This window comes from Malus domestica, chromosome 10 (assembly GCF_042453785.1).
Source record: "Malus domestica chromosome 10, GDT2T_hap1".
Taxonomy (NCBI): Eukaryota; Viridiplantae; Streptophyta; class Magnoliopsida; order Rosales; family Rosaceae; genus Malus; species Malus domestica.
Window position 1 is genome coordinate 24,657,791 of NC_091670.1, and position 13,856 is coordinate 24,671,646.

Here is a 13,856-nt window from a genome sequence, read left to right on the forward strand (position 1 = left end):
TTGATGACTTTTCCGATTTATTTTGATTTTTCGTTTAGTCACATCCTATGTGTAAAATTTATCTGACACATGAACATTAAAATTTTAATTATTGATCAACATTTATTTCACCGAAATTTCGATGTCTACAAACTTGTCAAAGCACCAACCATCTTCACTACAAAAGGTTTGAATCATACATTTGCATATGCATGTCAAGCTTATTTTTCCAAATTCCTTTTGTTTAGTTTAGTTGTCTAGTCAGAATTTCCTTTTGTTGTCTATCTATCTTGGCACGTAAATTAAGACAACTCATATGGGTCATCTAACACGTTCTCCTATGAGTGGATCTCTCACCCTTGGTCTAGGAAGGTCTCTTGACGTGTCTCTTTGTTCCCCTAGTCTGAAACATCCATCTCTTCCATTAAAAGAGTTTTCAATGATTCATTTGTTGGTGGTTAGGATATTCACATTTTAGAATAAAATGCATTTAGCATGGAGCTACCTTTTAAGCTTCCAAACTGAACCATGGTCGCAAAACCATCTCATGCGCAAACACCCAATCACTGCATATTAGGGTTGCATTGTTTTAATGGTTTTGCATTAAGCTTTTGGTCTTGTTGATGCACAAAATCAGTGAGGACTTGGGTACAACAGAGAGTGTCAAGTTTGTGATATTCTCTAGATTGTTCCAGTCACTAATGTATATAAGTATGTACTTGCCTTCCCCGAGTATTAGACCCCACTCCAAGCTCTCATTCTTCCCGATGTTGGCCCCGTCGTTGTTGGAAGGTCGCGGTCATCTTCATTGGGGATTAATCCTACACAGATTGAGTTTATTTAAATTAATCACACAAAAAAATCTTGATTATTTTGCTGGGTTTTTTTTTTCTTTCTATTTTTGGAATTTGAATGTGAATCTTGTCCTTGCTGTGCACATTGTCATAGTGAATGATCCAATCGAGGCTTAGATCTAAAATTCGAACCTGTCAACTTTAAATTTGATGAAATAAGGCAGACATTTGAACTGGGTATGTAAAGAGGATTTTAGGAATATCAGTTTTTGGGTGGTGGTCGGAGGACAGTGCATCGTCGGGGTGCTGCGTCTTGGCTACTGTTGCAGCATGAAAGGGTAAAAGGGAGAGAATACGAGAGGAAGGAGAAAGAATAGAGGAAGAGAGAGAATTACTGGTTTTTTAGTTTTTTTATGTCCACGTAGCTTACATTTCATATCCACATCAGCAAAAATATGAGTCCTACATTGCCCACATCATCACTTAACAGTCAATTTGACGGATTGACTAACGGAGGTATGATATTACAACGAATTCGTAAATTGATGTATGACATTGTAATGTTCAAAACATGAGGTATGAGTTTGTTATTTGAACTAAAGTTGAGGTATAAAAATGTAATTACCCATTAAAATTTATCTTAATACACCCCCACATTCTATTCCATAATACCCTCACTCCTCACACGCTCAACATTTTAAGTACTAGTTTTATTGTTTGGCTTTCCTTGTCAAAATTTGTAAATGCTATCACACATGCTTAAAATTTAGAGTTAAGGTACAATGCTAATCTGAAATTACTACTGGGATTGAACTTGTCAAAGCACCAACCATCTTCACTACAAAATGTTTGAATCATACATTTGCATATGCATGTCAAGCTTATTTTTCCAAATTCCTTTTGTTTAGTGTAGTTGTCTAGTCAGAATTTCCTTCTGTTGTCTAGCTATTTTGGCACGCAAATTAAGACAACTCATATGGGTCATCTGACACATTCACCCGTGCATGGATCTTTCACCCTTGGTCTGGGAATGTCTCTTGACGTGTCTCTTTGTTCCCCTGGTCTAAAACATCCATCTCTTCCATTAAAAGAGTTTTCAAGGATTCATTTGTTGGTGGTTAAGATATTCACATTTCAGAATAAAATGCATTTAGCCTAGAGCTACCTTTTAAGCTTCCAAATCGAACCATAGTCGCAAAACCATCTCTTGCGCAAATACCCAATTACTGCATATTAGGGTTGCATTGTTTTAATGGTTTTGCATTAAGCTTTTGGTCTAAACCTAAGTTTCATATCCTTCATAGACCAATCTATCGGATTCATGTTAGGTTCTTCTTCAACTGTTTGATTGGAGAACCTGACTGGTCAGTTGAATCCTCATGTGCATATCAAAAAATCATATACATCATTTATCGTGTTGATCTCGGTGCCACAAGGTGATGAGCTCAAGAAGAGTTGTCACTTCGTGAAGATCAAAGGAGTCCATCTCGTGTAAGGCAAGGTTACACAAAGGTAAAGCTTCTATTTAGATAGGAATCTAGGAATTGAGCTTGTGTGGTCTTTGTATGAATCCTTGTTTACACTAGTGCATTAGACTCAGTGGAGAGTCCCCATTTTTTTAATCCAGAGGAGGATTTTTTTCCGGCCAAAAAACTTCCTTGTGTTCAATACTTTACTATGCTTTTTTTTATAACCTTGTTGGAATTAAACATTGTAGGGTTTGCTAGTATTGACACTTCATTAACCAAGTGAACTTAAGTCAAGTACTAAGACTAAGGCTTAAATGAAGTTCACATGGTTAAGTTTTAACCTTTTAAGTTTGTTTGGTTTATATGCTTGTGGGATTATAACAATCTGTACTCAGTTGACTAGTACGTTTGACTAGTCATGTCACGCCCCGATCCCGACATACGTCCAGGATCGACACATGACGTCACCAAATATCCGTATCTCTAACATACCCCGCCTCCGAGATACATAGAAAGCATAATTCAATATTTGAATTGCATTGTAATTTTCGTATATTTTATGGCTGCATCTAAACTTCTCGTTAGACTACCTACGTACCCTCAACAAGGATCAAACCATTTGTAGTTCATTAATTCACCATACTCCAATATTCATCACATAAATCGCTATATCTCAACAATATATTACAATGCATATCATGCAATATTTCAAAGAACAAACAACGAAGCACAATTATATTATCTAACCATATTGATCAACAAGTCTAATTATAAAGCCAACAATCATAACCAACATCATCCTATAATCTCACCAAACAATAACATGTACAATACACTGAAATGCAGGGCTAGAGTGACACAGTTCGGCTAAAGCCTACATCTCTGATGCTGAAATCCAATCCAAGGAACCGACAAGTCAAACGATAACTCAACGAAATCCATCAACATCGGGTTCCGGGCCACTTAACGGAACCAAGACACCAAAGGGATTCTAGACCACTCAACGGAATCCAAACTAAGATACGATTACGGACCATTACTCAATGGAATCAGGAATTGTAGAAGGGATTTCGGACCATCACTCAATGGAATCTGAGTGGATACGATTCCGGACTATCACTCAACGAAATCCGAACCAGGATACGATTCCGGACCATCACTCAACAGAATCGCAGAGTACAATGCATATTGAACCACTCAATGAAACACAAGCTGGATACGATTTTGGACCATCACTCAACGGAATCCAGACGGAGCAGGGAGTCAGACCTCAACCCCAGAGGATACCAAGTTCAGGATCACTCAACGAAACCGAGTGGAAGGCCAAATGATATAACAACGGCTCGAAGAAACAATAAAAGAACCAAGTACTTAATTTTGAAGGGTTGAAAAAAACAAAAAGTGAAATAAGGAATCAATATATGAAACAAGTGTCGAAGCAACAAACCCCAAGATAATGGATTACAGTCCACTACTAGCCCTCACATTTCATCACATCAAACCAATCATACAAATCAAACCACACATTCCACAACAAGTTCAATACACAAATCAAATCACATAAAATAAACAAGCATATCACAATATAATGCCATCAATGTGTAAATCAAGGTGCATGTCAATCGAGGAGACACGTCATCACGATGAGCCCAACAAGCTCCATAAAATCTCTACCGCACTCTAAGATAAGCAACATGCTAGAAGAACTCATGTTAGTTGACTGAAAAGTCGGCCATTGATCAAGGTCGAGAGTAGGGTCCACAACCCTAGAAATTTAAACCGGAAGATCCACTTATCAGATTTCTGATCCATAACTTCCCAAGGTCCACACTATGCTTTTAGAATAACATACTAAAATCTCACTACGATCCGACGATCGGATCTCTGCCAATCACAAATTCAAGTGGAGGTTAACATTTTATTTTACGAGCTTACAAATCCAATTTGAGAAGATCCATAAGTCAGATTCCCTATCTGTCAGTTCCTATGGTCTTCAAATATTATGTACTATAATGTATCAAAGTTTGGTGACGATCCAACGGTCGGATCATCATTTCATACAACGGTCAAGTGATGTATCGTAATGGAACTACGTTCAATCAATCAAACCACAACATACGGATATCAATTATGAAATCAAGGTATCTAATTGAACTTAGAAAGCCATCGTCGGCCCACTGGCCACTCGCCGCCCTATCACATACCATTTTTTTTTTAAAATACCAAATTTTACAAGCAAGTAGAGTTCAATGTGAGGAACGACTTCATACCTGGGACGAAGTTCAATTCGGCTGAGAAGTGCTTAGAATCACCTCGGACCCGCCGGAACCCTAGAATTTCGGTGTTCCTCACTTCGTCGAAATCGTAGCTCCACCGCCCCCAAACTTGTTTAGGCTTTGTTCCTAGGATCAAGAGGATGCTAAAGGTGGTGGTGATCGAGGGTACACGTTTCAGAAATGGTGGATCAATGGCAAGGTATCACCGCACCCATCGGTGTGGGTTTCACCAAACCGAGGCTCATTTTCATCCATTTTGGGGTGAGAACTGAGGAGGGACGCCCGAGAAATTTCCAGGTGATGTCTTGTCTTAGTTTGCCGAAATTTGGCCTGGAAACCATCAATTTCCATGGTTCCCGCCGACCGGTTTGCACGGGTCCAGGGAGACCCGGTTCTTCCCCGCCCTGTTTTTTTTTTCTTTCTTTCCCTTTTTTTTTCTCTCCTTTCCTTTCTTTATTTCCTCATTGGGCAATCCTTTCTCCTTTCCTTTCCATCCTATACGTCCATCTCTTCCTTTCTCTTCTTTTCTTTTTATCTCAGCCACACACGTGACATAATCTCAGTGCTCCAGAAAATCTGAAGCTTTCTTGATTGAGGTAAAATTACCGAAATATCATTAACTTTAAACGTTAATAACTCCTTTGTTATAGTTTCGTTTCACGAACAGTTTGCGCCTACGTGTTCGTGAGATAAAGCTTTATTAGAAAATATAAATTGTGACATCGAACGATCTACATATTTTAAATAATTAGTTTCGAAACTGCACTCTAGTTTAATTAAAATCTAAATTCAAATAAATTAATATAAATTCCCGAAAAATAAAAAATCTTAATAATACAATTATGTAGATTATAATAGTGAAATCCGGGAACGAGATTTCACGTTCTTCCCCCCTTAAAAAAATTTCGTCCTCGGAATTTCCAACATCAAATCACTATCCACGAATGCAACACTTCAAGAAAATAGTGATGCACAAACACATTCACATTTCGGCTATAACCAGATTGAGCTAACTTAAGTTTAACCACATTGTACCTCAACTCACAAATACAATCATCGTCGTCCCAGCACGACTTCAACATCGATCTTTGCACAATCACAAAGAATGCCACTATTAACAAGAATTCATCAATTTACTCATGATTCTGGCAACCAAACCAACCAAATTTGTAATTACAAACTTTCCCCATCATTCCATTTATAGTGAATAAAGTCATAACCTCAGCCTATGAGTTTATTCAAGCTCAAAATAAATAAATCAACAAAAATCATCGTGATTCTCACCCCTATACTTAGATTCCTAGAAACATTTATTGGCAAAATAATTATAGGAAATTCTAGCCATACACATTGACAAAATAATTATCAAACATCAAGCTGCAATCCTCATTGGCTAAATAAATATCAGATTATCAAGTCACATCTACCATTGGCTAGATAAATACTAGCATAATAACCCCAATCATTGGTAAAACCACTTACCATCATTAACTATACACAGCTGTTACCACGATTCTTTCTCAAATTTTCTAGCCACACTCACTAGCGATACCAACATCATAATTTTTTTTTTTGCCATATTCATCATTAGCAAAACAAATATCATAAATTCCACTCGTAACCTTCATTGGCCAAATAAATATCAGAATTTCAAGCCAAACCATCAGAATTGGCAAATCAAATATCATAAATTTCGACCAAAAGCATTGGAATTTCAAATCACAATTACTCACCACTATATATTGAACCAATCATAGCCTTGGGTTGTGATTTCATTCTCGTTCGTAAAATCATCGTGACTTTCAAAAATATTAAAATTTCCAACCATAATTATCATGGCCATAAGATTTTAAAATTTCTAGTCATAATCATCATTGGCAAAACAATGATTTCATCACCTTTTTCTTTTATCCCCATAAGTAACTAGTAGACTAGAAAAGATTGTAATATACCAGGCCAATACACATCACGCATATATATCACTTCAATAATTCATTTTCGCAGCTCACACATGGAGCTTCTCCCCGGAAACATTGGGTCTTTGTGCCCACTCATCCATTGCTCACATTCCACGGGTCATTTTTACCCATTCCAACATTCCTTCACATTCCACGGCCTTTCCGCCCGAATCAACATCCATGGCATTTTCCGCCCTATTCAACATTTCTCAATTGCACATGTATAATACGACTTTTTTATATACTTATCACAATTGCACAATCATCTTAACGTTCAAAATTTTCATATCGCATAACATAATATCAACCCAATTCAAGATTAATTCAAGACTTTAATCAAACGCTCATCTTTGAAGCTATAACATGAAATATGATATTTTAAAATTTTTCTTCTCCCATTCAATCATACGAACACAACCATTTCACAATCATCCATATCCATATTTAAATGAAAGGCATTCTAACTACTATTTGAAGTAATAATGATGCATGTGAATTTCACACCACATTTTCTAGGATTAAATAAAAATTAACTGAACCACTTATTCAACGTACTATAAACATTCACCGACAAAAACTCTGCTTCAGAATAAATTAGCACAATACATGAGCTCAACACATCGATACCAACCAAGAGCAATGTTAGATAAGCAACACAAGGCTTCAAACCAACAATATCAAACGCTTAAGTAGCGTCCCATCAAAGTTACAAATGACGTTACCCAAAAGTCGTTCCTACACTAAGGTAAGGGACAAGGACCTAATAACTAAGCTCTGATACCACTAAAAGTCAGTACAATTGCTTCTAAGTTTTTATTGTAGTGTATTTCACCTAGTACCAATTTCACAAAATATACCTCAAAATTTATTTTCCCAAATTAATTATTTTCTTTACCTTAATCTTAGAATAGGGTGTGCGAACTCTTAGATTCTCACTGATGAGGTTGTGAAGAGTCACATCCCGTTCCGGAATTTCATATTCATTGATATGAAATGACAGAATTGCCCTTATCGATTCCTAAGGGATTTATGTGGACCACACACACAAACCTGCCTTATCTCTCTCCCCCGTGGATTTCCTCTCCCTTCTCTCTCTCAGTTTTTCTTTCGTTTAGCCTCGAACGTACGGACGTCGTGGTTTTAGACGTTTGAGGCACAGATCGAACTTGTTCTTAACAGATTTGGAACCCTGGTAAGTTCACAAACCTAGTCACGCTTTTGGTTTGGCCTGAAACTCATGAAATCAAGGGTTTTCCGAAAGTTAACAACGGGGTACTGTTCATGATGTTTTAATCTAGGGGTTTTTGGACCAATCTAAGATCATAGGAGTTCTTAAAATGATCTTGTGAAGCTCGGATGACCAAGTTGGAGGTTTTTGGACGTCGGGATCACGCCATTCGAAGTTGGCCGATTTTGGAGGATTTTCCTAACGAAATTTCAGAAGTTTTCAAAGGTTTTTGAAGGTATAGATTCCTTCCCCTCTTAATTTAGAGCTCGTAGGTGAAAATTTCATGAAAAATGGTGAAGAAACGAGTGAGAACGGACGAGTTGTAGGTTTCCGGTGTCGGCGACATGAGGAAGAAGAAGACGCACGTGGGGGCGCGTAGGTCCGTGCCACCCATGGCGCGTGGGGGCGCGTGCGACACTAAAAAATTATTCTAAAATTATTACGATGCTCATGAGGTTGTGTAGATTACTGTGGTATATTCATATGCCCAGTTTAAGCAATGTATGAGAAGTTATTACCCAAGTTCGTTTCGATTCGTGGTTAGGTAAAAATGTGAATTGACGACCCGACCGTTGGATCGTCACCAAACATTGATACGTTGTAATACGTAATATTTGGGGATTATAGGAACTTACGGATCAGGAATCCAAATTACGGATCTTTCGGAATTGGAGTTGTAAGTTCATAAAATAGAATGTTAACCGTCACTTGGTTTTGGAAATTAACGGAGATCCGACCGTTGGATGGTGATGAAATTTTAGGATGTTGTCCTAGAGGTATATTGTGGACCTCTGAAAGTTATGGATTTGAAATCTGAGTTGCAGATCTTCTAGATTGAACTACGTAGTGACGTGTTTTATATAAGTTATATATTCTATCAATATGACTTATGAGGTTGGATTTGATTATTGTTCTAGGCACCGATCGTCATGATGCCTTGATGTGTGGTGCTAGGGAGTTGTTGGGCGATCTCCAGGTGAGTGGGCAGTTTTGTTTTTCGTATTGCCTATATACTATTAATTCTCCCAGAAATTTAATTTACATGAAAGTATGTTTCAATTGCCATGCATGCATATTATGAATATTATGGATTGATGTTCATGCATATATATGTGTGAATTGGTGTTGTGGACGCACATGTGAGTATCAGGTGAGTTTTATGGAAATCATGTGAATCATCGATAATGTGAATTGTGTTGAGAACTCATAATCTGCACCCTTGATGTTAGTGCTCATATTATTCACCGCACTGCACGCTCACCTTGGATCCAAGTAGGTGCATGTCGTACAAACCATGTGAGGGTTCCAACATGCTAGTCGTACAGACCACTAGAGGTGGTTCCGACTAATAGGTGACTTTCTATTATATGCACAGATCATTGATGAGAGAAGCACTAGAGCATATTAATTCACTATCATAGTCGTACAAACTACTATAGGTAGTTCCGACTTATGTGCAGTGTAGTACCGTACAGGTCACAGTTGGTGACTCCGGCAAGGCTGTACAGGTCACAGTTGGTGACTCCGGCTGGATGGGATATTGAGCTATGAATCAGCCGTACAGGACCATTGTAGGGTCTCCGGTTGATTTATTATTTCACCTTATTTATATTGATGCATTCATATTATATTTTGGCATATGGTATGGCACGGCGTATTCTTTCTGAAAAGCGTTGAAGAATGGTGAGTTGAGCTTTTGATGATATTGTGAACACGGAAAATTCCTGAAACGAAAGAGACAAGAACAACGCGCACAAACAAATATTAAGTATTTGATGATTTTGGGTTACAATCTCTCTCTATTTTGATCCTCTGATTCGATCTCCGTAAGGTGTGTATTTGCCGATGTGTGATTGATCCAAAGGGCCGTTGGGCTTGATCTAAGGATGAACGTTCTTCAAGGGCCGTGGACTTGATCTTGAAGGTGGATTTGAGCGGATCTTCAAAGGGGCTTTTGGGCTTGATCTTTGAAGAACAGTGATGAACGGATCTCCAAGGGCTTTTGGGCTTGATCTTGAAGAACAGTGATGAACGGATCTTCAAGGAGTTTTGGGCTTGATCTTGAAGAACGGTTGGATTTGTGGATTTGTCGACGTTGTTGATCCAAAGGGCCGTTGGGGCTTGATCTTGGATGAACGGATGATGAACGATGGTGCTTTCTTCAAGGGCCGTCGGGGCTTGATCTTGAATTGGTGGATGGTTGATCCAAGGGGCCGTCGGGGCTTGATCTTGGAAGAACGATGAACGAAGAACGAAGAACACTTTCTTCAAGGGTCGTCGGGGCTTGATCTTAAATTGGTGGATGATTGTTGATCCAAAGGGCCGTTGGGGCTTGATCTTGGAAGAACGATGAACGAAGAACACTTTCTTCAAGGGTCGTCGGGGCTTGATCTTGGAAGAACGATGAACGAAGAACGAAGAAGGCTTTCTTGATTTTTCGGGAACCTGGATGCTTGAGAGCTTCGGAGTTTCAGAGCTTCAGAGCTTCAAGGTGTAATATGAATTGGTTCCAGTTCTCAAATGAATGAAATTGGGCTTGTATTTATAGAATTTTCCAAGGCCTAATTTTGAATATAATATTCCAGATGAAATAAGTCGTTTCTGCCAGGTGTTGACACGTGTCCTATTTGATGACTTTTCCAACTCATTTCAATTTTCGTTGAGTCACACGCTACGTGTAAAATTTATGTAATACATGAGCGTTGACACTTTGATTTATCGGTCAACATTTATTTACCGAAATTTCGATGTCTACAAATGCCCCCACTTCAAGACGCGTCGTATACATGTGCTTGTCACGTGTAGGAGATGCGTTTTGAAGTCCCTTAATGTAGATGTCGATCCAAGGGCCGTCGAGGCTTGATCTTGAATTGGGCTGGAGATTTCTTCAAGGGCCGTTGAGGCTTGATCTTGAATTGGGCTTGAGATTTCTTCAAGGGCCGTTGAGGCTTGTTCTTGAACTTTTGTTTGAAATTTCTTCAAGGGCCGTCGAGGCTTGATCTTGAAGGTTGAAATTGGACCACAAGGAGCTTTATGTGGTAGATGATCCTTGGCTTTGGTAGTGGATGAATCGGCACGTATTTGTTTTTGCGCTTTGTTGACTTTCCACAGCTTTGATCTTGAACTGGGTTGGAGGATTTTCTGGATTCCTCCAATTGTTGATTTTCCACAGCTTATTCTTGAACTAGGTTTTGATTCAAGGGTGGTAGACACTTAATCTTGAATCGGACTTGTGATTTTCTCAAGGGCCGTCGAGGCTTGATCTTGAATTTGGCCGGAAACTTCTTCAAGGGCTGTTGAGGCTTGATTCTTGAAGGTTGACTCGAACACATGGCAAGCAGGCACGAGGTGAAGGTGACGACTTGTTGCTTTGTTCAATCTTTCTAATTCACACCTGAGCAGTTTGGTCAACAATATGATCTTCAAGATTGATGGGCTCTTCTTCCAGTTGGTGACTTGATCTTTAAGGATTTGATTCAAGGGTGGTGAATTGGCCCGTGCAGCCCACAACGCCTAGTAAGTCGACCTAAGAATTTGAGGGTCAAAACGAGTTCACCGTCCTCAGGCAGATGCGGCATCTTCTCGAGTTCTTCATCTCAGACTCCTTCTGCTGAGTTGACTGTGCATACTGCATTCTTCTCTGCTTGTTTCTTCAGGCAGATGTGGCAGCTTCTCGAGTTCCTCAGTTCGGACTCCTTCTGCTGAGTTGATCGTGCAGACCGCATTCTTCTCTGCTTGTTCCTTCTGCACCTTGTCTCCACATGCTGCAAGGTATCATTTTCACTTGCCTTATCTGTCCTCCGAGCAGATGTGGCAGCTTCTTTGAAAGTACAGCAGCAGTGGAAGGCGAGTATTCGAGAGCAGTGCTAAGTAGGCAATCAGGGAAGGGTTCCAAGCAGTCAGTTCCTTACCCGAGTTTGAGTGGAGTTTCCGGCATATTGTTTTCTTTATCCTTGTCTTTGTAGGTAAGAACAAGGACAAAGGAAAGGACAAGGAAGACGCATGATATGAGATACTCTTGCTTTCTACCCTGGTGATATGAGATACTTTTGCTTTGGTGTCATTTGTTTGCTGAGGTACCCCAAGGAATAAGGAACACTGAATGACTCGAGAGCCTTCGTTGAGAAAGCATATTTGGAGATGAAGAAAGACTCTGTATGTCTGCCTTGCTATGGAAGGTGAAGGTGGACAGTTATAGGAGGTCCCTTAATACCTGTAGAGGTACTATTCTTTCACTCGTGTCGGCAACTAACGCGTGATTGAACAGTAAACTTCACGTGCTTTCTCCTTCCCTGAAAATCTTCGACAAATTGCCCGTGATTTGCGCAAAGTTGAGTGTGCATATGACAGGTGATGACGCGGCTGAAAAAGACTGGCGCCTCTTCGATATCTGGGATTGGCGCTTCGACAAATTACCCGTGATTTCCGCAAAGCTGAGTTTGAGTATGACGGGTGCCGACGCGTCTGGAAAAGCAAGATGCTTCTCTGATTTCTGAGCTTGCCTCTTCGATTTTTGAATGGCCTCTTCGAATTCTGAGCTCGCCTCTTCGATCTCTGAAATCCCGTCGAGTGCTGATTTTTTTATAGAGGCATGCAGTTCGTTTCAAAGCACACTTGAATTTTCGCTTGTGAAAACTCATCTCTTGCACTTCTAAGATCTTGATTCGTCCGACCTCTTCTTTCTTCAACACTTTGAAAATGTCTGGACCCTCCGACCGTCGTTTTGATTTGAACCTTGATGAAGAGGTAGTCCCGTCTTCTCCAGATAACATATGGCGCCCATCCTTCATATCATCTACTGGTCCTCTTACCGTTGGGGATTCGGTGATGAAGAATGATATGACCGCTGCGGTGGTGGCCCGGAACCTTGTCACTCCCAAAGATAACAGACTACTTTCCAGGCGGTCTGATGAGTTGGCTGTTAAGGAGTCTCTGGCTCTTAGTGTGCAGTGTGCGGGTTCTGTGTCCAACATGGCCCAACGCCTATTTGCTCGAACCCGTCAAGTTGAATCGTTGGCGGCTGAAGTGATGAGTCTCAAACAGGAGATTAGAGGGCTTAAGCATGAGAATAAACAGTTGCACAAGCTCGCACACAACTATGCCACAAATATGAAGAGGAAAATTGACCAGATGCAGGAATCTGATGGTCAGATTTTACTTGATCATCGGAGGTTTGTGGGTTTGTTCCAACAACATTTGCCTTCGTCTTCTGGGGCTGTTCCGCGTAATGAAGCTCCAAATGATCAACCTTTGGTGCCTCCTCTTCCTGGAGTTCCGCCGAGTGGTGTGGCTTCAAACAATCAACCTCCGGCGCCTCTCATTTCTGGAGCTCTACCGAGTGGTGATGCGGCATATGATCGTCCTTGAATATCCCCTGTTGTAAATTTGATTTGATTTGATTTTTTTTTTTTTTTTTTTTTTTGCTGGATGCACCAAGTTCCATCATTTTTTTTATTATTATTTTTTTAATTTTTTTAATTTTATTTTATTTTTTTACAATTTTTTTTTCTTTCTGCACATGGTGCCCATGCACCATCAGAAACTTTTGATCTGCCATGGGGCTGTACCCCATCAGAAACTTTTGATCTGCCATGGGGCTGTACCCCATCTTTGATCCACCATTCTTCTTTTTTTCACGTGGTGCCAGATGCACCACCACCCTTTTTTTTTTTTTTTTGTATTTCTTTCTGTATAAATTTGGGTGGTGGGTAGAGGAATTTACAGGGAGCGGACGAAGACGGACGGAGAGCTGGAGTTTGAGGAAGCGCTTCTCGGCCGGCTAGTCGTTTGACAGCGATCTTTGAAGTTGTTGGCAGCTGCGAGGCAAGAGACGGAGGAGGGTGCAAGAGATGAGCGGTGCAGCCTTGATGTCGGAGACTTTGCCGTCGCCGTTGCTGCTTGGAACTGATGGGCAGAAGGGGAGAGCTGCAGAGATGGTGATGAAGAGTCCTGCTCGCGACTACCGCAGCTGTTGTGACGATGGTTGCCGGTCGTGGCAGAGCTGGAGTTGTAGGCAGCGGCGCAGTGGTGAGGAGAACAGAGGAGGACGTCACCGCCGCCAACGAAAACCACCAAGTGTTCATAGCCTTAACACTTGTTCTTTCGCTGCAACTTTAGGCTTCGCCGGAGTTGCTGCTTTCTTCTTCTCATCT